Source organism: Stenella coeruleoalba (assembly GCF_951394435.1).
Source record: "Stenella coeruleoalba genome assembly, chromosome: 3".
NCBI classification, from domain to species: Eukaryota; Metazoa; Chordata; class Mammalia; order Artiodactyla; family Delphinidae; genus Stenella; species Stenella coeruleoalba.
In genome coordinates, this window is record NC_137148.1 from 7,174,987 (window position 1) to 7,201,227 (window position 26,241).

The 26,241-nt window shown below is 40.2% G+C and overlaps 1 protein-coding gene across 2 annotated transcripts in view; it reads right to left on the reverse strand.

Moving 5' to 3' along the window:
- LOC307184640 (semaphorin-5A-like) overlaps positions 1–19,409 on the reverse strand; it is a 284,063-nt gene extending 264,654 nt beyond the window's left edge. For both annotated transcript variants that reach the window (XM_079918269.1, XM_079918270.1), the window contains exons 1-3: positions 18,501–19,409; positions 17,634–17,797; positions 11,553–11,725 (exon numbers count right to left, since the gene is read on the reverse strand). The gene's annotated coding sequence lies outside the window, so the exon portion shown is untranslated. The remainder of the gene's footprint in view (positions 1–11,552; positions 11,726–17,633; positions 17,798–18,500) is intronic.
- Positions 19,410–26,241: the final 6,832 nt, after the last annotated feature.

A 26,241-nucleotide genomic window follows, 5' to 3' on the forward strand; every position in this document is an offset into this window, starting at 1 on the left:
CTTACAGCTCTAGAGGCTGGGAAGTCTAAGATCCAGGTGCCAGGCTGGTCAGGATCTGGTGAGACCACTACTCTGTCTGGGCTACAGACTACTGACTTCTCACTGTGTTCTCACATAGTGGAAAGAGGTTGAGAGAGTGCTCTGGGGTCTCTTTATAAGGACACGGATCCCATTCATGAGGGCTCTACCCTCAAGATCTAAAAACCTCCAAAAGACCCACCTCCTAATACTGTCAGACTGGGGGTTAGGTTTCAACATATGAATTTGAGGAAGACACAAACATTCAGTTCATAGCAGTGACCTTGTTTTTGTCTATGTTTGGACAAAATTATAAATTGGCCTTTTTTTGGTCTCACTTTATCATAGCATCAGAGTAAGTAAGTTTTCTCTGAGATTACTTATGTACAACAGGAGGATAATGTGGCCTAGCTGTGAGAGCCAGGTCAGCTTCCCAATGTCAGGAGCCGCTCCTTTTTTTTTTTTTTTCCTTTCTCAAATGTTATTTGCATAACATTCTTTTGGATGGTATAAGTATTGAACCTATCTATGCCTTTACAAACAGAGTTGCCTCTTAGATATATGCTAATTAGATATATTTATATCTAATTATGTAAATTAGATATATGCTAATTAGATATAATTCTAACAACTAGATTCGATTCTTCTTGTTTTCTCTGTCTCTAAGAACGTTCCATTTAATAGCGAGTAATTGAATTTTACAGTGCAATTAGGGTAATTCTAGCAACAACTTTTGATATTCAGAATGGTGCAGACAACAGCTATATCTGTTAGAACACATTTTCAGGGATAATTAGGTATCTGTTGAGACAAGTCTATTGGCCATATGCTCTGGTAGGTTGAACTGAATTGTATTCCAATTGACATATAATTAATAAAACAATGAAAACACACTGGACTACAAAAGAGCCTGTAATATTAGCATAAGACACTCACAGACACTTGCCTAAAGACTGAAATATAGAACTAGACTCCCATCATTGTCTGAACCCAGACCATCTGACCCAGAGCCCCTGCATCTAAAATACTCAAAAAATCATGATAAGCAAACAGGACATCAATTGTGCTAACAATACTCAAGGCCAGATTTGGATTTCTCTCTAGTGGCTTAAGTGGCCAAGTTGGCAAGCTCTGAGGTGGGAAGTCGCGAAACTGCATGTGGTGTGGAGAGCAGGTTTTTACAGTAATCAGCTGAAAAGAGTTGTAGAACTGACTGCAGGTAGAGAAAAATGCCTGATGGAACTGGATCTCATGCTCTACAGGCTCTCGGGAATGCCACAGGAAAAGCAAGGAAGGAGGGAGGAAGGGGCAATAACTCTAAAACTTAATGAATATCATTGGAGAACATGTGACCTGGCTCCAGACAAGGCATTTTAAATAGCGCCCACCATGGCCTCCGTGTGAGGAGTTCTTTCCTGTGTCTGCTGCATGTCTGTCTTCTACTACACTGAAATGTCTTTAACTCTGATTTCTCAGGTAGCTTTGCCCTCACCATCTTCCTTCCACAGAAGAACCTCTTCTGACGGCTCTAAACCTCCCTGATCTTGCTTGTCTCCAGAAATTATTTTTATGATGTTGCAACTAAGTATGTTTTTAATAGAAATGGTCAAATCAATACATTTTAACCCACTAAGTAAACAAGAAAAGTGTGCTTGAGTACATACAGACCACTTTGTTCAAGGACCGAACCATACTTGAGGAAACTGTGCTGCCCCGCAGCATGGCCTTGTAGGACAATGCCTAGCTTCTGATTGTTTGACCTGCTGTTGAATTGTGAAGGTCCATTCCTTAGAAAGCAGAGCTCCCTGAAATGAAGCCAGCAGTATCTTACCCTTTTTCAAAGATGTCAAGGAAGGAATAATATTTAAGTTACCACTGCCCCATAGAGCCTTCAGATAGTAAATAGATCCAGAGGCCCCCATTTACAGATACAATCTGGTAGGGGGTAGAGGGTGAGGGGGCGTAAATCTCACCAGGAAGGATGAGAGGATGCAAATTGTTTTCCCTCCTTTATTTAAATATTTAAAGTCTGCTTCTTACTAAAATGCAATTTTCCACAAACCTAATTTGTGGCACTTTTGAGTTAATCAAAGAAATTATAAAGCCAGCATCACCTAATTTACAATGAATGTGAGTGAAAGAGATATCTGAGGGGACTTTGTACATAATTCATATGGGTACGTATGAATAGATGTGCTAACTAATCAAGGCTGAAAATAGGTATGAGAATATGTCAGCCTGCATAATGATTTCATATGCTTGTGTGAGCCCGGTTTGCGTATAGAGATGTGGCTTTTATCCCATGCACTTGGATAACATATTTACTTATGAATTACATGGTTTCCTATAAAAATTCATGTGCAGGAAAGGAATTATATATAATCTAAGAATTTTGTTTTACAACTTTGTTTCCAAAATGGTCATGTAAAATAAGGTCCCTGAGATTACTCAGAAAAGAAATGAAATTTATAGAAACATTTGGCATGGAGAAGATGAACAAACTCAAAAAGAATGGAAGAGAATCCAGTATTAGTTGCAGCCTGGCTATATATCCAAGTTTCTTTACAACATGCATTTATGTATAGTTCATAAAATAATTTTATTTAGGATGACCTAAGTTTCCTGATTTTATTTTTTAAATTATAATTGAATGTTATTATTGCTGTTTTTAATAAGTTAACCTGCAGGCTCATAAACAGCACTTAGAAGTGTGGAAAACATTTAAAAGCAAAATATTAAGAAAAATAATTTTGAAAAATATTAACTTGAATTCAAAGATCTGGAAGTATTTTATACATAGCAATAGAGTTAAAAGGTCTAATTTTTAAAAAATAAAGTTTAATTGAAAGAATACATTGTACAACAACATTACTTGATTTTCGTCAAATGCCCTCTTCAGCGTTCAAGGAGAGAATCATCCATTTCATTGCTCAGCCCTTGATTCCTAGCTCTTTGAAGAAGAAACTAGTTTTGAGAAACTAAGGCCTTGATCTAGACTAATATACGAAGAAAATAGAAGTACCCAGAGATATTTTCCCCCAATACAGAGTTGAATGATTGTTTCATGATGTTTACCAAAACATAAACATATTAGAACAAGTTTACTCAACAATTTGGAGCAAATTTACTAAAACACCCAGATCTGAACATTTTATAAATAGGGTGACAATATAATTTATGACCCAAAACTGGAACACTCTTAGAAACAGGATGCTATAATTACGCCAGGACAACCAAAAGAATAAACTAGGATTTAACTCTCCTTAGAATTAATCTTCAGACAATCAACCTTTAACCGTTTTTCTTAGTTGATATATCAATGATAGCACATTCCCATGCAATTCATTGAAGCCTTGTATAATAAGGCATATCTCATTTGTGTGGATTTCATGTTTTATGCTACAGATTTTCCTGTGACTGTGTACGTTTGTCCCTTTGCCTTCATGATATTTCGCTAGGATAGGGAGATGGATGATAAATAGGAAGTGTTGATTAATCCATTCTAATTTGAATACGGAAGTTTAAATTCAAACGTTTCAAATTACTTACTAACAAGTATAGAGCTCTTATCTAAAGATACAGATTTCATAGTTCCTCGACTTTCAGGCACTTAGGGCTTAACCTATGAATGAAAGAGACAGAATACTACATTATTTCTAAAGCACCAAAGAAATTGATCCCTTTGTGTCTTTTATCACAAGTATGTATACATGAATAAGTTTATTAAATTACTCCAGAGGCTTCTGATTTGGGTTTAATAATCCTGATTCATTTATCTTCTGTGCAAGCCTTTAACAATCAAAGAAAGACTCTGAATTTTTTCAATTTCCTCATATCCCTTGTCAATGGCAAAATCTATCAGGGGATCAGCTTTGTAACACTAACTCAATGCATTTTATTTTAACTTGGACCTCAGCAAAGAAACAAAAGAAGGTTGTGAGGTTTGTAGCCCTTAAAATGTTCTGACCAAACAAGAGGAGGCCGGGAGAAGTGAAGGGGGAGGAATGCAGGAAGCTCTGGAGTTAGATCTGCTTTCAAATCCTAACCCCCGTGGGCCCAGGGCAAGGTGTTTAATTTGTCTGAGCCTCAGTCTGCTCATCTGTAAGAGGAGGACATCCCTATCCAGCATGGAGAATTGTGTGAAGGACTATAGATCACATGTAAATGGAGTCCCCATACCTGGCACATTATAAATAGAGCAGGGAGGCTACTTCTTTAAAATAACCTCTGACACCATGACACCAAATTTGACTTGCAACAAAATCTCTGAAATGCATCTGTGGTACCCAACATAGCAAATCTACCCAGTGCCCTCTGGTGAGGCCAAAACAGGCCTGAAAGTTAGGAAGGGGAGATTCATTGTGTAGCATCACACTTCATGACATCTGTTCAACATGCTCTAAGCCCACACAGCATCACTCTAGCAGGTTGAAACTCTGGGAGTTAGAAATCAGGCCTTAGCCATGTGCTTGCTGACTCTGAAGAGTGCCCACTGTTCACAAAGACACCCCATTTGAAGCATCTTCCCTGATGATAAAATGCACTCCCAACTGGCTCGTGGTCTGTTTTGATTTTACAGTCCTTCTTCACCTCTGTGTTAAATTCTGAGGATTTTCCTTCGTAAACATACTTTATTCCTAATCCCCACTTATGTTTGTTTTGCTTGTTCTCCATCCTCCCCTTCCATTTATGAATTTCCAACTTTAGTAAATGTCATCAGTCCAGGGAGAACTTAGTACAGACGATTCACACCTTTGGGACACTGAGTTGTATGGACTCTGCCAAAGGGGTTCTCACTGTCCCTAGGACATAACCCCAAAAGTCACCACAGCCTGGCCTTGCCTGGACCACTGAGAGGCAGCGTCTGCTCCCAGGGAGCAGGGTCAAGCTCCACAAAGCACCTGTCTTCACAATAAGCAGAGACAATTTCTCCTTGAGTTAAACACAGATAAGACTTTTTCCTCCAGTAAATTACTTCTAATCACTAGAAAGTTAATGATCGTAATTTTTAAACCAGACAGAGTCTATATCATGCTTAACTCACATCTTCAAAACATTTCAAACCAGGAGAATTAAGTATGTTTAAGAGTCTTCTTTATTAAAAATAATAGATAATAAAATGATTTTGTTAAAATAAGAATGCTTGTAATTAGGTAGTAAGTAAGTGGATTTCAGAAAAGATCACTTCAATATGAAGTCAGGACCCTAAGAAGGAAGAAAACAGTGGAATTCACTGTGACTATTGTGGACAGACTAATAATGTTTTCTCTACAAATGGAAGACAAATTAGGATCATTTCGTGTAGAAAAAACTGATGTCCATGTTCATCTATTAAAGACTTAGGAATTAGTTTTTCTAAGTTCTCACTGATTTCTCACATTATTTACAAGCATATAATTCACTCTGAACTCAGGAGCTCAACTTTACATTCTAATTTGGAAATGTCATTCCTGTTTCCTCAATTTCCATTTACTCGAAGGCAGGTCTTACAGCGTCTCTATTTTAGCTATTATTCATTAAACATGCACTTCTTTTTAGTAACACTGCCTTACAGAATGATTTTAAAAAGGATTATTAACTGATAAATATTTTAAGGCATTAAAGCAGTGTTGAATGTCTCTGAACACATACACTTGATTATAAGAGTGACAAAGCAAGAGATCTGATTTTGAGACTCAGATTCATTACCAAACACATAACTTATTGTTCCTGTTTTCTTTAGTGAGTTATATGGTTGATTCTACTTCCTTCAATAAATAACTGAGAAAGCAATCGAAAACAGGGGTACAAAAGATGATAAAAGTAAGACTTGTCCATTTTTGGCCCTAATTTGTTTAAAATAGATCAATCTGTTGTTTTCTTCTTGGTGATAACTAATGAAGCTTTTTTTTCCCACTTCTCATTTATCAATATTTTAAATATTTCTGCTGATTCTCAAGATAATTTGTTTTTCTCTTACTCGTACAAGAGTACGATAGAGCCTGGACTTTTACCTATTTGTGAGATGCTGGGCATAAAAATGAATAAGATGTCACCCTCAACCTCAAAAAGTTCATAAAACAGTTATCAATGCGTTAAAAAATATTATGATTAAGCACTGTTCTGAACGCTTAGAATACATCAATGAACAAAACATAAACATATACCTGCTTTTGTGGAATTTGCATTTTAGTAGTGGGAGACAAACAGTAACAATAACCATAAAAATTAGTATATTTTATGGTATGTTAGAAAGTGCTAAGTGCTATGGGAAAAAAATAGAGCAAGATAAGAGGGGTCAGGAATGCTAGATGTCAGTAAGGAGGTCATGGTAAGCCTCACTTAGAAAGTGATATTTGAGCAAAGACTTAGAGGAACTGAAAGAATCATTACCCAACTGGATACTGATGGAAGAGCTTAATAGGTTGATGGAAAAGCAAGGGCAAAAGGTTGACATTTTAGAGAAAAAGTAAGGAAGCCAATGGGGCTAAAGCTGTGTGAACAAAATAGAGGGTAAAAGGGGAAAATGACAGGGAGGAATGTGAGGGCAGAGAGGAGGGTTTTAAATTTTAGTAAATGTAAAATGCGGACTGCTGGAAGTTTAGAGCAGAGGATTGACCAAGAGCTCCAATACTGTGAAAATACAAATCATAACTTAGGATGCTGGTAAAGGAGGGAACTAATGGAATCCTGGAAAAATTGAAAATTCAATGGAGGATTAAAGGAGGAGCAAGAATTACCCAAAAGGAAAAAATAAAGGAACTAATGTCAAAACTGACACCATTCGTAAGGAAACAGAGGTAAGGATGAGCATGATGCTCCTTAAAAAAAAAAAACAGGGGGTACATATGGGGGTGCAAGAGCCAAAGCTGAAAAGTAGACTGATCCTAGAGTAGAAAAGGCCAGTGAAGAGGAAGAAGGAAATAAAACTGAAGGAGCTAGGGTGGGCAGCAGCTGGGTCTGACATGCTCATGTCCTCCTAGTCCTTGAGGACAGCAGACAGGTCTTCAAAACATGGACAGTTGTAACAGTGCATGTGTAATGCACAGTATATTAACATATGACCATGGCCAAGGTAGCAAGATGGCACTTGCACTGTAGTAAAACATGGTACATGAAACTCAGCTGTTAGATCCAAATGACCTGGCTTCCAAAAGGGATATTTCTGTGACCATGGAAGATACTTATGCTGGAGTTTCGAGATGGTGTGATTGGAACTGTAAGAATCTTAGTAAGCTCTTACTTAGCATTTCCTGCATTTGGCAAAGCCTCACTCTGGCGAGGAAGAACCTAATGCATTTGCCGTTAGAAACAAGGGGGCCTAGAGGGCCTGAAATTGCTGAATGTTTCCCAGACTAAAATGATCAGATAACATCTCCTGAAGACACAGTCTTTGTGCCTATGACAGTCTAAGACTGTGGCATCAGAGTGCCCTTTTTGTCATTCTTTCAATTCAATATTTTCAGGGAATAATTCAGAATACTTTCCCTACCAACCAAGTATGATCTTGAGAACAAGGGACTTGAGGAGCAAAAGAGATTCAAGAATAGCCCTCAAGTAGAATGAGGGACACCCTGCCTCTAAGGCTCTGGGGCAAAAGGAGAGGTGCAGGCGGGTGTAGGCAACATTTTCAGTGGATTGTGTGGTAGACTGACTGCACCAATGCCCCGAGTCTTCCTTTGTCCCAAATTCTCGCCCTTTGCTATGTCCTTCTACACAGCCCTCCCACTCTGGGTCCGACCATGGTATTTGCTCTAGTCAATAGAATGTCAGCAGACAACACAAGCAAAGCCTTTAAAAAGTGCTTATTTCTATCCCCTCTCTTGTGTCTCTATCTTCATGAAAGGACATGTCAAAACTACCTGCACAGAACAGAGCAGAGTCACCCTAGTCATCTCAGTCAAATCCATCCTCACTGAGCCTGCCTGGTGATGACCACAGCTGCACAAGTAAACTCAGTGTGGGTCAGCGGACCCACTACAGATTAGATGAACACCACAAACCCATGATCAAAATAAATGTTTGTCGATGAATGCCATTGAGGTTCGTGGTTGTTTGAGATGCAGCATTGTATGGTAGCAGGGAATTGATATTTTAGTTGAGAACAGTGATTTGAATTTGTCTCTATTTAGGGTAGACATAATGCCTTGTCCAAATCAGGACATATTTTACAATGAAAGGGGTAGTGTTAATAATTAGCCATAAACAAGACAAAGCAGGCAAAGCCGGGCATATGGTAATCTCAAATTTACCTGAGAACCTCTATTTATCTTTGAAAAGATGAAGTAATATCATGTGACTAAAATAAAAACAATAAGGCTAAGACAGAAAGCCTAAAAATTTAACACATGCAGCTCAAGGAGAATTAAGGTCCTGGTCAGAATGTAAGGCATCCAAGTTTAAGATTTCATAGTTATGGCACTCTCCCAGGAATTGTGAAAGGAGTGGCTTGCTGAAGTGGACTTTGGTGAGTGTGTGGATGGATGGACAGATGGACAATGGATGGGTGATGTTAGGAAGATTGAACTACTAGGTAGGAAAAATGCCAAGCATATTGCTGGTACAGGGCAAACTCATTAAATGTTAGTAATTGCTATAATCATTACAACAAAGAACCCTGCTTTACATATGTTCATTCAAAGAACTAAGGAATGAACTACCTCAGTGTTCGGAAAATTGTTCTACAGATAATTGAATCACAAGCAATGAATACAGATGCAAAGACTGTTTTGTTTTTGTTTCTGTTTTTTGCCATAGTCAATAGGCTCAATCTAGATCTTCTGGTGCTAAGCCAATTTTCTTTCCACAACTTGAAAGGGTGGGACAAGCAAGATGTATTTGTTTGCTGCCAGAACAGTACCACAGAGTGGGTGGCTTAAATAACAGAAATTTATTTGCTTACAATTTTGGAGGCTAGAAGTCTGAGATCAAGGTATCAGTAGGGCTGTTTTTTTCTAAAGTCTCGCTCCTTGGCTTGTAGATGGCTGTCCTTTCCCTGTTTCTTCACACAGTCTTCCCTCTGTATCTGTGTCTAGACTTCCTTTTCTTATAAGACCACCATATTGGATAAGGGTCTACCCTAATGATCTCATTTTTAACTTAATTACCTCTTTAAAGGCCCTATCTCCAAATACAGTCACATTCTGAGACACTGGGGATTAGCATGTCAACATATGAATTTGGGGGGAACACATTTCAGCTCATAACCTCGTATAATGCCCAACACAAGGAATTCTGTTCCGTACAATTTACAAGCAGTTGTTATGATAATGAGTGATAAACTCCCAGAGGCTCTGAGTCCTGCTAAGTCTAGACAGGGGTGAGCAGTGTTGGGCACTGTGCTGAATGTGCTTTGTAGGGGGCCTGGGTGTAGGTAACAAAAGGCAGGAAATCCAGGAGAGGTCAGCACCCACAGCTGGTTAGCCAGAGAGGGAGCAAGTCACACAGTAGGAATAGCATGACAATATGGAAAGAGGAGGCTTTAAGTGTCAGTAATTCAAGAGCCAGAGTTCAGGTTGGGCGTTCACTCACCCGTTCAACAAATGCTCATTAACTGCCTACTACCTGTCAGAAATTGCATCAGACACTGGGCAATGAATAATCACCTTTATTTACTGTACCTAATGTGTGCCAGGCACTGCATATACAGTCTCAGTATTTATCACCAAAGTGAAGATGAGGAAACTGAGATTCAGAAAGAAATCAACTTGTTCCAGTGGCTGCAGTGATTCAACTCCAAAGACTCTTTTCTTTCCTCTAAGCTGCACTGTCCTCAAAGAGAACTCAATTCCTGGTAATACAGTGGTACATGACATCCACATGGTGCAGGATAAAAGCTAAAGAGAGAGATAGATAAGGAGCTAAGATGTTCTGAGAGGAAAAGATTCAAAGAGGTTTGGGGAGCTTTCTCACAGTGACAGCTGCATTTTGCAGACGCTGGATAAAAGAAGGGAAGAAGAAGGCAATTACAGGCTGGGTACATGGTAGAAGAGGCTATAAAATAAAGACATGGCAAAAGAGGTGCCGCAATCAGTGGCTGCAGACTGGCAGCCTGCAACTGAATTCAGCCCACAGAAATACTTTATCTCTACTGCATTAACCCCAAAAATGTGAGAAAAATTACTTCCCAATATTTCAGAAAGAGAAGCGTTCACATAAAAATTCCAGTTTTCAACCCTTTTAGAGAAATCCAGACAACTGGGCAACGATGGTCCTCTGTTCTACACAAGCAACAATTGACTGAGCTTTCCTGACGGTCGGGTTTGCCACAGTCCTTACTGCCCCTTGGCCTGCTCCACTAATTCAACTTTTAACTGGCTCCTGGATATATTTGAGTTTGTCATTCTCGTGGGGACAATGAAGGGCTTTGGGAAAATTTTAAGAAGAGAATTATGACCAAATTTGCACTTTAAATAAAAGGTGGTTGTATATAGAAAGAAGATACCTGCAATAGATAAGAGATTCCATTCATTCATTCATTCATCCTTATTCATGTATTCATTTATTTTATTTATTCTCTCATTCTTTAGACATTTATTGGATATCTCAGGCATTTTGGATACAATGTTGAGCAAGACAGTAAAGACTCTTCATGGAATTTAATTTCTAGCAAGAGAGACAGACAATAACCAAACACGTAACTGTTGTCTTGATCACAAACAGTGATTCCTGCTAGGAAGGAAACAGAAGGGTAATGGGGTGGAGTAACCCACAAGGCTCCTTAAATAGGATGACCAGGGAAGAAGAAACTGGGGCTGGGCTTTGAGGACTGAGGTATCTGGAGAAGAATGTCTCAGGTGGAAAGGACAGCCTGGGCAAGGGTGCAGAGTCGGAGAGGATGTAGGTGATGGGAGCATGATGGGAAGCAGCTTGGCTGAGTGAGGAACAGGTGGAGAGAGTGGAGAAAGATACGATCCCAGAGGTCCCAGAGCTAGTCATGCAGGGCCTCCAAGGGCCATGGAAGGGAACGAAAATTCTTCTCCTCCCAGAAAATTCAAAGTGTATTTAAGCCTGACAGTGGTACTGGCACTGAAATAATCTGGTTTACTTTCTTTTATCTGATTTAGTTTCTTGTGTTTTTGTTTTTTATAATTAAGGTCGGGCAACCTTACTATTACATTAACATGATTTGCCTTTAATATAGGTAAATAGCTTTTGATACTTTTTATAAAGTGCTTTTTGTTATTGTGGTAAAATACATATAACATAAAATTTTGCATTAGCCATCTTTAATTGTAAAATTCAACAATGTTAATTACATTCACAGTGTTCTGCAATCACCTCCACTATTTCCAAAATGGTTTAACTTTTTAAAAGCTCATCCTGGCTGCCTTGTGGAGAATGGGTTGGAGAGGGACCAGTAGATAGTTTGTATTCCTTATACAAAAGAGCCATGCGGTGCTCTTCTATATATAATTTCTCAGTATTAAATATGTTACATCTTGATTTCTTTAGTTTTTTTTTTAATTCCTTTAGAAATTTGAAAAATCAGCTTCTAAGCACTAAGGAACTGGTGAATCACAGAAAAATAAGATGGTTAACTAAAAATGCCTTACCACAGAGCCGTTGGGAACTGTACCCACAGTGCAGAAGGAAGGTGAGGTGTCCAGACTTCAGGAAATGGTAGGATCATGCCCCAGGAAATCCAGGGCCTTTGAAGCACAGAGTGCCCAGCTGAACATGAGGAGAGCCATGGAACTGAAGAGGGCATCTCAGTCGAGTTGCTCAACTGCAGAACAGATGAGAAACCAAATATTTATTCCTCAGTGGAAACCCCTTTAATGATGTTAACGGTTTACATCTACCAGCACCTTAACTGAAGCATTTATAATAAGCTCTCCAGAGATCATGAAATAAATAACAGACATTTTATACTCTGACAGAAATATCTGCTTATAGTCATGGATAGACCATGAGCTTCCCTGTGTGTGTGCATGTGTGTGTGTGTGTGTGTGTGTGTGTGTGTGTGTGTATTGAAAATGTCTGTTTGCAGTTAGTGAACTCCATGCCATTAAACTGCATAACATTCACAAAATATGAAGTTAATGCCATTCATTGATGCAATTAAAGTCATTGAAATTGTATATGACTTTTATTGCAAATGCATAAATGATCATTATAGGCTTTTCTTCTTTCATAAAGAAATCAACTTAAATATTAATGGAAATAAGACCAAAACAGAGGATTGGTATACACTATTTTCTGTTAATAAATCTCAAATATTGTAAACAGCCCAAAATAATGTGTATCATGAGGAAGAATATGTGGATGTTTAGCACGATGTGACCGAAATATTTTCAAGCAGACACCCTGGTGTCATGTAGCTATATGTTGTGAATCCAGCATCCCAAATGCTTTTGGAAGCTCTTTTGGAGGGCTGGAAAATCTTTATTAATTATGTCACCAATAGGTAGTATGTCATTTTGGTTAGAACCAAAAACTTCACAACCAAACTGAGTCTATGCCTTGGATCTACCACTTACTATATACGTAAATCAAGCAACTTACTTTCCAGTGTTTCTGAGTATCTTTTTGTAAAATGGGGCTAATAGTATTATCTGTGAGTTAGTATACTTAAAGCATTTAAAAGAATGCCTGGCAAATAATAAATGTCCCATAAGAGTTAGCTATTATTATTATCATTATTATTTACTCCCAATAACTAAATATTAATTTGAAAATAATGAACAGAAAACAGTAGTTCATAAATACTGTTCTGAGATTAGTTGAATAATTAGGAATTTTACAATGATATTTCTTTATTATGTTTATTTTAAAAAATCAATTAGTACTATTGAGTTACTTTAGTAGGGCTGCTATGACAAAGTACCACAAACTAGGTGGCTTAGACAACAGAAATTTATGGTCTCATAGTTCTGGAAGCTAGGATCCCAGGATCAAGGTGTTGGCAGGGTTGGTTCTTTCTAAGGGCTGTGAGGAAGACTATGCTCCATGCTTCTCTCCGGGCTTTTGGTGGTTTGTTGACAATCTTTGGCATTCCTTGGCTTGTAGAAGCATCATCCTGATCTCCGCCTTCATCTTAGCATGAGGTTCTCCCTGTATGTGTGTCTGTCTCCAAGTTCCCCCTCTTATAAGGAAATAATCTCCAAATAAGCTTACATTCTGAATTAGTCTGGGTTAGGACTTCAACATGTGAATTTTTAGGGGACACAATTTAACTGGTGACAACTATGCATTTGTACAATTCTATTTTTTGCTATGATAATTATACTACCTTATTTTTCCAATATGAATATTCCAACTTAATTTGTTATTCATAGACTGCTTATCTCACTTGAAGATATTTTCTTATTTTGCATTATGATTATTTGCTATTTTAATACTTATTAAAACCTCAACAATAAAGTAAAATCGAAGAAAATCAATCCATTTTAGGGTCATTTGATTCCTTGATAAATTGTTTGAAAGGTACTAGTAAAAACTGAATTTGAAAATCATGTTTAAATTCAATTATTTATGCCAATATTGTTCCCAACATTATTAATGATCCAGTCTTGATTATAAATTATCAAGTATTTATTCAAGTTGACTAGTTCTTTTAAATTAAGCAGTAACTCTTTTGTGAACAAAAATTCTTTTAAACTTGATCTTTTAAAACAACATTCAGTTTATCCTTGTATTGGTCAGTATTCTCAGAAAAACAGAACCAACAGGATGTGTACATATATATTTATTTCTAAAGACTTGGCTCACACAATTTGGGGGGCTGTCAACTATGAAATCTGCAGAGCAGAATAACATTCTGAAGACCCAGGGAAGCGTTGACACTGCAGTCTTAAGTCTGAAGGCAGAGTTCCCTCTACCTTGGGTCTTTTTCTCTTAAGAACTTCAGCAGATTAGATGAGACCCACCACTTTATGGATGATAATCTGTTTTAATTAAAGTCTCTGATTTAAGTGTTCACTTCAACTAAAAAATACCTTCATAGGGACATTTAGACTGGTGTTTGACCAAAAACTGGGTACCACGTCCACACTGACATGTAAAATTAACCATCACAATCTTGTCTTATTAAATTCTGTTAAGATGAAGCCATACTGTGTGATTCATACAGACAAGAGTGAAAGCAGTGCTTTCACAGGTTAATAACTGATTACTATGCACCGAAAACGTCCATATCTAGTTTTGATAGCCTCCCCCTCATATATAACAGTGTCTAATCAACAGAAAAAAAGGTAGTTAATAAACTTATCCAAATAATTAGTATAATAGTATTTAACCATTAAATAACCTTATATTATGATATGGAGAAAAGATAACTTTTAATTGAACTATCACAGTGTCTCCAGTAAAGTATATTCATTAACTTTGATCAATGCAAAATATGGAGGCAATATTTAAGTTCAATTAAATTCTCAACACTTCTCCTATTTTGATGGATATAGGTTAATTTTTACCAGCCTAATTTATTTACAAGCCTAACTTATCTTTATAAAACACATGCACAATTGCTGAGCTGAAGATTGTTTTTAATACTGTGCCAGAAAAAGTAACATCTAGCCTTATCTTCTGTACTACCCTGAATACACTGCATGATGTGTTCCAGCTATGGTAAACTACTCGCAATTTGCCAAGTTGAGTCATACCTGGAATATTGCCTGAAATGTCCTCCTCTCACCCCCATCACATCGCCTCCTAAAATTCAGCTCATAAATCACTCACTATCCTTCCTTGGTTTGTCTGGAATCCTAAATTCTTCTTTTGTACTACCATAGTGTGAATGTGAGCATCATATTAAACTGTAATCAGTTATATACTTATCTATCTTTTGCTATATAGTGCTGTTTCAACTTGGCTAAGGCTGTGAACTACATTTCCCAGAATCTCATTTCTTGAGTAGCTCCGGGCTAGAGTTCAAAGGAAGAACTTGAGAAAGATTTGGAAAATGGGAGCCTACTATGTTCCTAATTTATGTTTCATGTCTGGTGAACAGATGTCTCACTTGAATCACCACAGCAGAGAGTTTAAAGCCTCTCCACTAATTCTAGAGTTGAGTCAGTTTCCAGATCCAGAGTCTTTTGAATGAAATGAAGGCCTGATATCCTTGAGAAAGGATGATGCCACACTGTCAGAAATTAATACTGTAGTTTTTTCCTCTTACTCATCTCCAAAGGGACCTAAGACTATCTAGCAGGATGACTGTATTTAGGGAAGGGAAATAAACTTTGTAGGAATTATTAGACATTGGCTCTAAAGTGATACTCATTCTTGTGGACTCAAAATGTCATTATGGCCCACTAGTCAAAGTAAGAGTTTATGGCAGTGATTAATGTAGTTTTGGCTCAGTTACATCTCACAGTGGACCCAGTGAGTCTCCAAATTTATTCTGTGGTTATTTTTCTAATTCCAAAATTCAAAGTTAGAATAAAAATTCTTGGCTCTGGCTGTATTTCTATATTGGTTGCCTCACCTGTGAGAGAGGAGTGAGAACTATTATACTAGAAAAGGTAAAGTTGGAAGGCTTCTACTTACAAAGCAATAAAAGGAATATAAAACTCTTGGAGGATATGTGGAGATTAGGGCCTCCATCAAGGACCTAAAGGATGTAGCTCTTATACAGGAGATTTGGATCTTGGAAAATGACAATGGAGCATCATAAACTTAATCATATGGTAACTCCAATTGCAGATGCTGTTCAATTGTGATTCCTTTACTGAAACAATGAACACATGCCCTGTTACCAGGTATGTGACTAATAATGTGGTGAATTCTTTTATGGCCATACCTTTTAATAAATGGTACTAAAACCAATTTACTTTCAGCTGGCAGGGTCAGCAAAACGTATCAACTCTGCAGCTCTGTATAATAATCTAATTCACAAGGAACTTGACAACCTCCATAATCCACAGTACATTATGCTGGTCTTCTACATCAATAATATCATGTTAATTAGATATGGCAAGCAAAATCGAGCAAATATTCTTGATACATTGACTAGATAAATACATGCTAGAGATGGGAAACAATCAATTAAAGACACAAGGCCTTGCTACTCCGGTAAAATGTCTACAGGTCCAATGTTCTGGGGGTATTTTAAGATATGTCTTCCAAAGTGAAGGCCTCTTTGAATTTGTAGTGTGTTTCTTTGACCTATTTAACAAGAAATCTAAAAGGCTATCAGTTTTGAATGAGGACCAGAGCAAAATAATGCTCTGCAATATGTCCAGGCTGCCATACGAATTAATCTGCCACTGGGGCCTCATGATCCGGTAGATCTAAAAGTGCTTGAAGTATTTATGGCAGACAGGGATGCTATACAGAGTCTTTGGAAGGTCTCTACAGAATCACATTGCAAACTTTTAGGATTTTGACCAAAGCTCTGCCATCTTCCACAGATGTGTTCTCTTTTGATAGCTTCTGGCTCACCACTACACCTAGCAGACAGAACATCTAAAAGCCACCAAGTACCCATTGAACCTGATCTGCCCTTCAAGAACTGGGAGATGTCTAAGCCACCAGGTAAGAAAGCTGAGTGTGCATAGTAGCACTCTGTCATCAGGCCGATGCTTTATATATGAGATTTGGCTCCAGCAGGGCCTGAAGATAAAAGCAAAACAAAATGAGAGATTCAGACTTGCATGGCTCCTTCTGCTGCACTGTCTTTTCTCTCTGAACCCAGATATGGTCATGTGGCAACTTCTTTGCGATTTGTTGATGGAGGAAGAAAAATTTACAGTGAGTCTGTGTAATATGCTGGTACCACCTGAAAGCAGATCGCTACAGCACTGATCCCCACCCTGGGGTAACCTCAGTAGCCCTTCTCTTCAGGGACTATGAAGGATTGTGATGAATGGAAACCCCTTCAGTGGGCAGAATTTCAAGTGATGCCCCGGTTGTTCATTTTTCCTGGAGGGGGAGATTTTCAGATGTACATATCCACACTGACTCATGAGCAGTGGCTAATTGGCTGGCTGGGTGGTCAGGAATTCAAAGCAACAGAATTGGAAAATGAGTGACAAAGAGGTCCTTGGCTAGACCTTTCTGAGTGGTCACAGCATGAAGATATTTTTGTCCCATTGTAAACGCTATGAAAGAAATGCAGAAGGTAGGATGGAGTATGTAGAAGGGTTTAAATCAGTAATTCTTAAGCTTTGGGGTAGGGGTTGGGGAGGTCACAGATTCTTTTAAAAATGTGATGTATAGAGCTTCTCTCCAGAAAACACACTTAACTGTACACTTTCTGGAGGTTCATGAATCTTCTAACACAAACCATATCTACAAACCTCTTTGACCTGAGGTCAAGAAAACCTCTTTTAAATAGTACAGACCTGTGACCAATTAGAAATCAACTAATTACAAGATTTCAACGGGAAAGGAAAATCCGTTGAAGCCTAATCCCCAAGTAAGCATCATGGTTAACTGGATACTTTAACAAATCAGGATTTATCCAATCTATCTTCCCACTCAGTCTATTTTATTCTCTTTGCCTGGTTCACTCTCTTTAACTAAAGAACCACAAAATTTTGTAAATGATCTTAGAGATCAACTAACCTAACTTCTCTTGCTCTGGATTTTATTGATAAAGAAACAGACACAAAAGATGAGGTGAATTACAAGATGATACGATAGAAAATCAGACATAAAAATAAAAATTATAATATGTACAGTGTACTTACTTTCTCTGTGCCAGACACTGTTCTAAGCGTTTTACGTGCATTGAATCATTTAATTCTCACACAACCCTAAAACTGTCATCTCCAAGGAAACTGAGGCTTGAGAAGTCAGTTGAGTTGTCACAAGTCACATAGCTGGTATGTGATGAAAGTTCTTGATACAGGGTCTGACACAGATAGGAATTAAGTGAATAATTAATAGCAATTTCTTTTCCTTTTCTTTCTCAAGAGAACTATTTAATGACAGAGGACTAGAACTAAATTTTTCTAGCTCCAGAGCCTTTTCTACCCACAACTCATACTCTTCCCTTCCATGCCTTCTCCTCTCCTGTCCCCAAACCTGACCATAATTAGAAAACAGAGGATCTATAGTTGACTAAATGCAATTCAATTCCTTTTTTTGACACAAGTCTCCCTTGAGTCCAATCCTACAAGAAGTTTACTTGAATTAAGTTCCTTTTCACTTCCTTGTATTTTTATTTCACTGAAATTTCACATTAATATAAAATTTCACATTAATATAAAATTCTTTTATCTTACTAAAGTAATTTCTGCATATTTCATATATCAATAAATTAATATTTACAATAAATATAGATGTATAAATCTATATTTATTAATATAAATCTCTAAATTATTATAGTCTATTTTTATTGTTTTCTCAGTATACACTCCCCTTAACTGAGATTCAGCCATCTGACATATTTACGTAGACTTGAAAGCCTCTGAGATATTATTTGGTTCTTCATTAAAAAAAACATATAATCAGAGGTAATGTCTGATCAAGAATCACTAGGGCACTGCACACTTGGCTTATTAATTCAGGACTCAGGCTAGAAACTATCAACTGAGAGATGTTATTTATCTTACTTTTAAAAGTTGATTGTTGATCCACTTTTTCATCACAGAATATTCTATAAAATGACACCATATCCTTTGCAGTAAATTCTTCTAAGTTTCCACTCTGTATTCCCAGTGCTGCACGAGCTGGAACGTGGGTGTTTAATTATACTGTTTCCCACACAGAGACTGTGACTATCCATGAATCCTTTTAAGCCAATTTCAGCATTCTGCATTTAAACTTACAAACAAGTTTCTTTAGGGATGCACATGTAACACAGCAGAGCTTACAAAGCAGTCACCAAACCAGTATTTGACAGTTTTTTGTTGTTGTTGTTGTTGTTTTTGCGGGCCTCTCACTGTTGTGGTCTCTCCCGTTGCGGAGCACAGGCTCCGGACGCGCAGGCTCAGCGGTCATGGCTCATGGGCCCAGCCGCTCCGCGGCACGTGGGATCTTCCCGGACCAGGGCACGAACCCATGTCCCCTGCATCGACAGGCGGACTCTCAACCACTGCGCCACCAGGGAAGCCCTTGACAGTTTTTAGGATTAAAAATTAAATTATAAAGCATCAAAGATGTTATTCTCCAGTATTCCTTTTTCTTCCATTTCGAAAATTTGTTGCAAAATCCCTGCTGTAGGTATCAAGCAGTTCCTCTGAGGAATTTTTTTTTTTTTTTAGTCTACTGTAAGACATCTATTCATCCACACTTTCACTCTTTTTTGTTCACTCTATCCCAACTGTATACTTGCGAAAACAGTAGCACACCAACTAGACAAGCTCATTTCCATTTTCTGCACTGGAACTTTTTTAGCAGCTGTGCAAAATCTGAGCCTGAAAGATGTTGGCTGTAAAGAACCATGGACACAGTGTATTTTGCAACCATGATTCATAGGTTAATTTTCAGAGCAGCCAGAGGTCCACATGTGGAAAGATCAGATGAATAAAGAAGATTCCTCTACAGGAGTTATCAAAATCATGTCATTCCCACGTCCCTTTGAACAGTACCTACATTTTTAAAAGAATACAAATATTTTAAATACTGGAAAAGACACTCATTTGAGAACATGCCTCACTCAACAAAAATTATCAGTGTTTATGAAAATAAAAGATCTTAAAAATGTATCAAAGTGTCTGAACTAACTTATAAGCACCAGGACATGACACCAGGGACTTGATCCCTATGTCCTAAAGCCTAGAAAAGTGACTGGTACCTAACAGTAATAGCAACTTTGGAACATTTACAAGGTATCAGGCACAGGTCTACTGGTTCCAAGTATTAACAATCCTTATCCACCGCCAGGGAACCACCACCCTCGGTTTCGAGATGAGAACTGAAGCAAGAGGAGAGTTCACCCACTCAAACAAGGCAGTAGCAGATGGGTTCAAACTCAGGCCGTGTGTCTTTAGAGACTGAATGTTTCATATTTGTTGAACAAATGAATGCTGTTAGTTAAGATCAAAATTTTTTAAAAAAAGGACGAGAAGGAACAGGGAGGGAGGGAGGAAAGGAAGGAAGGAAGGAAGGGAGGGAGGGAGGGAGGGAGGGATGGAGGAAGGAAGGGAGGGAGGGAGGGAGGGGGAGGGAGGAAGGAAGGAAGGGAGGGAGGGAGGGAGGGAGGGAGGGAGGGGAGAGGGGAAGGAAGGAAGGAAGGGAGGGAGGGAGGAAGGAAGGGAGGGAGGGGGAGGAAGGAAGGAAAGAAGGAAGGAAGGAAGGAAGGGAGGGAGGGAGTGGAGAGGGGAAGGAAGGAAGGGAGGGAGGGAGGGAGGGGAGAGAGGAAGGAAGGAAGGAAGGAAGGGAGGAAGGGAGGGAGGAAGGGAGGGAGGGAGGAAGGAAGCAAGGAAGGGAGGAAGGAAGGAAGGGAGGGAGGGAGGGAGGAAGGGAGGGAGGGAGGAAGGAAGCAAGGAAGGGAAGAAGGAAGGAAGGGAGGGAGGGAGGGAGGAAGGGAGGGAGAAAACCCAAGGGGAAGATGTTTTACGAATTCTTTGGATAAAATGGTCGAATTTCGGATAGGTCAAGGCAGGCAGGGGCGGCCTCCTGAGATAAGTCTCCTCGGAAACCAGGGTCATGTCTGTCTGAGGAAGAAAAAGCTCTGCCTCAGCAAATAGGAGGAAAAAAAGAAAGAAGTAGTAAAATAAAGGACAATGAGTGGGTAAGAGGCGGAGAGGCCTGGCCTGACCTAAACACCCCACTGGACTACATGGGGGCGTGTCAGGAACTCAAAGGGGAGGGGACCCCAGCGGCCGCGTCGCTCCCATTGAAGAAAGGACCTTGCATCCCACGGGCCGGACGTCCCAGGTCACCTGCGCTCGCACCCCGGGCGGCCGGACACCTGGACCCGAGGAGAAGCCTCAGCCATCATCCAAGTCTTCAAGCTGACAGACCCGCTCCCACCAATGCCGGGGGGCGGGGCGGCCGCCCAGGCACCGCCCACATGCCGGGCGCACTGTGATTGGCCCCAGCGCTGCCACAGGCACAGCTTCCTATTGGTCGTGCGCGGGCGCAGCTGGAGGGGGTGCAGCTGGCGCAGTCGCCGCTCTACCGGGGCGTCCAGGCTGGGCGTACTCACGTGCGGACCTGTTTTCCTTTTCTCCCCGATGCGTGCGCCCCCCCAGCATGGACCCGAGGTTGAGCGGCTCGGGGTTGGCGAGGGCACCGGCTTCCCGGGCCCCGCGTCCCTTCCCCGGCCGGGCTGGCCGCGCGTGGGTCGGTCAGGACCCCGGCCCCTCGTGGCTGCGGGCGGCGCGCGCGGAGGGCGGGCTGCGCCGGGGACTTGGCCTTGAGGCTTCCCACTGCCTCTGGGAGCGGGTCCCCGGCGGCGCCGCGGCGTTTGCACAGCGGAGCCGGTCCCGCAGGTCCCTGTGGGCCCTTCCTCTGTCGGCGTCTTGGTTCGGAACACTTTTCTAGATGGGGTCAAAGGGCACATCGGGGTGCAGGGTCAGGCGAGCGTGTCCGGATGGGGCGCCGGAGCGTCAGGAATGTTGAGAGTGCGGACCCGGCCGGACGCAGGCTCATACTCCGCTGTTTCTCCGCCGGGCCTTGCCCTGCGGTTGCCGGCGAGCCGCCGCCGAGAAATGCGGGGTGCAGTAGCGGCTCTACGAGGTCGTTATGGGGCTGAGGGGCTCATGCTCTGAAGCTCCTAGGACCGTGCGTGGCTCCTGGGAAGTGCTCCAAGTTGTCAGCTGTCCTAAGAAACTGTGTGTTTATCATCACATTTTCCCAATACACGGTGATCCCTAACTGTGTTTTGCCTTTTCTGTATTATTTGGGGGGAGTTAGAGTGTCATTCATGCATTTATCAAATAAGTATTGACATTTAATGTCATTCATTCATTTAACAAATTTGTACCTGCTGTTTGCCCAGTGCTGGTCTGATGCCTGGGAGCAGAGTTGAGGTAGATATATTTAGCGAATTTACTTTTTAATATGTTGTCTAACATGATGATTTTACTAATTACTTTCTTTAAGGTTTAGTTTGCTTTTAGTCAGACGTAATTGTCCAGTGGAGCATAAATTTGATTTTAATTCTCAGCAGTCCAAAAGCCTAAATTAACGGTTTGAGTTTTAGTTTAAATCTTTCTTTATGATCCTTTCCTGACAGTTCCCCAAGATGTAGATACCGTGTAATGAGTGTCAGAGTTCTAGGAATGAGTTTTATTTTACTCTTGGTAATCTCCTGTGGAAAAGCATAAATGTTTGAGTGTATTGGAATGTTTTTCAATAATATGCTCTTTTTGAGTATACTTATTGTGTACGACAATTAGTTTGCTCGGCACTAGAATGAAAGGTCCATCAAGAAACCTTCAATTGTACTTGAATTTTTTTTTTTCTTTCTGGAAAGAGCAAGAACAACAAGAAAGCCTGTTTTTGTAAGCTACACCATGTTGCAATCACTAATTGCATTTAGCAGATAAATATTGTTATTTTCCCCACTTTAAAGATGAGTCCTCTAAGACCGGGTCAGTTTGGTAGCTTGCTCAAAGTTACACATCTCATGCATGGCACATTCCAGGGTTCAAACCCATGGAGTCTGGATTCTGACTTTGAAATTGGCGCTTCTGAATTAGGGATTAATTTCTCTATTACTCCTAGTTTAATGGTGAAGATTCTCTCTTTTTAAAATAATTTAGAGTTAATGTCATTAACTCTAGTCACAAGTCTAATTTAGCACATCTTCAGCAGAGTAGGTACAGATTTATCTTACTCTTGAATTTTTGTGCCACAGTATGACTTGCTTGTCTTCTTTTGTGAATGAAGGGACATTTCTTCATTTACAAAAGAAGGACATTTTCCTGTTGTTAAATATGGCCCTTTTGGCCCTTCCTTCATCATATATGCTCTGAAGGGCCAAAAGCATCTCAGAGGAAAGGGAGATAAATCTAGTATATTTTTACTAAAACAAAATTTTATTTGCATTTTTATGTGGATATTGTTGCAGTCTTCCAGAGTTGAGAAACTTGATATCTTGCAAGTCTGTTAACTGTTTAACAGTAAATTTTATTTTTATTTTTATGCTATGTAGCCTATAGCAATCAAAGTCTCCTCATCGCTTTACAGACATGCTATATGATGACAATTGTTTTTTTTTTTTTTTTTTCCAGTACGCAGGCCTCTCACTGTTGTGGCCTGTCCCGCTGCGGAGCACAGGCTCCGGACGCGCAGGCTCAGCGGCCATGGCTCACCGACCCAGCCGCTCCACGGCACGTGGGATCCTCCCGGACCGGGGCACGAACCTGCGTCCCCTGCATCGGCAGGCGGACTCCCAACCACTGCACCACCAGGGAAGCCCCTATGATGACAATTTTTAAACCTTTCTTAGAGGAATGGCCATTTGTGACCTTGTGTTTATGTCCTCTTTTAGAGAGGAATTGTTTCTTGAGTCTTTGGAACACCCTCACCTAGCGGTGTAGAATCTTGATAGGTGTTCATATAAACACCTTCATCTGGTGCCTGATTCTTAACTAGAGCAACCCATCAGAATCTCCATGGGACCCTTTACACACGACATGTCTAAGTCCTACTTTCTTCCTAGAGTCCAATTCAGTAACTTTACTGAGGGAACCCAAGCCCCGTCAGTGGGTTATTTTGATACGGATTGAGGACCATTTGTGTAAATTTGCTGCATGCTTTTTTTTTTGCTAATCACATGACTCTGAATCCATGCTAAATTTTGCAAATCACGTGAAGTAGCATTACTACTAAGCTTTAGCATTAGTAAGCATTGGACTGGGATTTAAGATTGTTTATGGACTTACAAGTTTGTTGCCAAAGGTTATTGGAAAAATTCCCTGAAGGAGAGAGAGAGGATGGTAGTAAATCCAGGCTTATAAGTAGATGTACACATGCCTGTGGTGATCTAATGACCCCACTCTACACGCTTGGCCAGTCAAGCTTCTGCAGAAGTTACTGCCCAGGGCTACCAAAGACCTATAGAGCAGTTTCATGTTCTAAATCGAGCTCTTTGTCTTTAGACTTTCACATTATACTGTTTCAGACAGTTCAGGCTACAGTAACTAGCAGAGGCTTTTATACCACAAAATGACTTGTGAGCCACTATAATTAGCAGCCGTGGTACTTCAAAACTTATCCCACCAATACTCCTACAACACGGAAGTCAAGAAGAGTGTCTCAAAGGAGGAGAGTAGTCAACTGTGTTGAATGCTGCAAAGAAATTGGATTTAGCAACTGGTGACCTTGGGGAGGCCAGTTTCAGTGGGGCAGGAATAGAACCACAAAGGGGTTGAGGACAAGGTGAATAATACAAAGAACTTAAAAAATATATATTTTGCTATGACGTGCCAGGTTTGAATCAAATCCATTAATTCACTGCATACTAAATGCCAGGCACTGTTAGGATGTTGGGTGACACAGGATGAACATGATACATGCCCTACCCTCAGGGACTTACTAACTGTTGGGAAAGTCACAAGAATACTTAGGACAGTAAGTGTTTTGTAAGGGGCTACCAGAGCACCCGGGGGCGGGGGACTTCACCCTGTCTTGTGAGTTGAGTTCAGACATGTAAGCCACTTAGAAAAGGACCAGGCACATAGTAAGTCCTCAATGTGTCATTAATAACAATAGCAACATATACATAGCACATATTGTATATTAGCATAAATGAGTTGTAACTCACTTAATCTTTACACCATTCGTAATCAATATTATTCCCATTTACAGACAAAGAAACTGAGGCATAGAGAGAAAAGTGCCAAAGGTCTCACAGCCCTTTAGTGTCAAAGCCAGTATTTGTCTCTGTGCAGTCTGATTTCAGTCAGGGTAACTTAACCCACTAAGCTATGCTGCCTCTTTGTGAGGGTGTATGTGTAAATGTAATAGCTAATGGCATTTCCTGGAGATGCATCCAAGCTGAGATCTAAAGCCCAATGAAATGGCTGCGGGTGGAGACGGTCCAAGCCGAGGGGCAAAAGTGACAAAGGCTTAGAGGTGTGAAGAAGAGCTTGGTACTTTCAGGATGAGTAAGTCCTGAAGTGTGCCCAGAGAAATGAGACAGGAAATGAGCACAGGTTAGCAAGACCCAGGTCCTGAAAGTCCTTCGACTCCTATTAAAGAGTTTAGTTTTACTCTGGGGCAATAGGGAGGAAGCATTTGAAAGACTTTAAGTGTGGAAGGACTTGACCAAATTTGCATTTAAAACCGTCTCCCTGACTGCAGACCTGAGGGTAAGTGCCCGGAGATGAGTCCGGGGGAGGGACTGGTTAGGAAATGTTCAGTTTTCGAAAGAAAGAACCGAAGGGGTGATCTGGTGACTTAGCACAGGGGAGAGAGTTTAGTGAACTAGGGGGATTTGGTAAGAAATTTGTTGTAAAAAATTCTGCACCCTGGGCTTCCCTGGTGGCGCAGTGGTTGAGAGTCCGCCTGCCGATGCAGGGGACGCGGGTTCGTGCCCCGGTCCGGGAGGATCCCACATGCCGCGGAGCGGCTGGGCCCGTGAGCCTTGGCCGCTGAGCCTGCGCGTCCGGAGCCTGTGCTCCGCAACGGGAAAGGCCACAACAGTGAGAGGCCCGCGTACCGCAAAAAAAAAAAAAAAAAAAAAAAAAAAATTCTGCACCCTAAATTATTAGTCTTTATTTTTTTCTTTCTCCGTTTTCTTCCTTTCTTCCTTCCTTCCTTCCCCTCCCTCCCTCCCTCCCTCTTTCTTTTCTTTCTTTCCTTCTTTTTTCTAGGCATGATAAATAGCCAAGGATTTAAGTGATGAATAGCTGGAGCTAAAAACCTGTGAGCACTGAAAACTGTTGACTACTTAAAGCAAAGGGAAACAGTATCTTCAGGACTTTGGGTCAATAAAATCAAAAATTAAAAGAAGATAAGGTCTTTTTTGGCTGAAAACTCTGAAAGACCATTTTTTTCTGAAGCTACAACTTCCTTTTTTAACATTTCCATTTTTGTGGAAGGGGGTGGGTAAACACTTAACAACAAAAAAGAAACCCTCCTGATTTGATATTGCATATTCCTCATCTGCCGTCTCCTCCCTTCCTGTGCCTGTGACCCTCCCCAAACCGGTCTAAGGCTCACTGATTCTGAAAGGCGTGACCCTCCTTGACTCTGATGGATGTGCTGATAGTACAGTGACTGCAACACAAAGAAACCAGATAGCAAACAGGTTGATTCTGTCTTTCTATGTGACAACTTAAAGGGTTTTTTGTTGTTGTTGTTTGTTTTCTAAGTTAAAAAAAATATTAACTGCAAGTTGTAAATTTTGGTTTATAAAGTACAAATTTTAGTTCGAAAATGAAATATTTTTCTAAA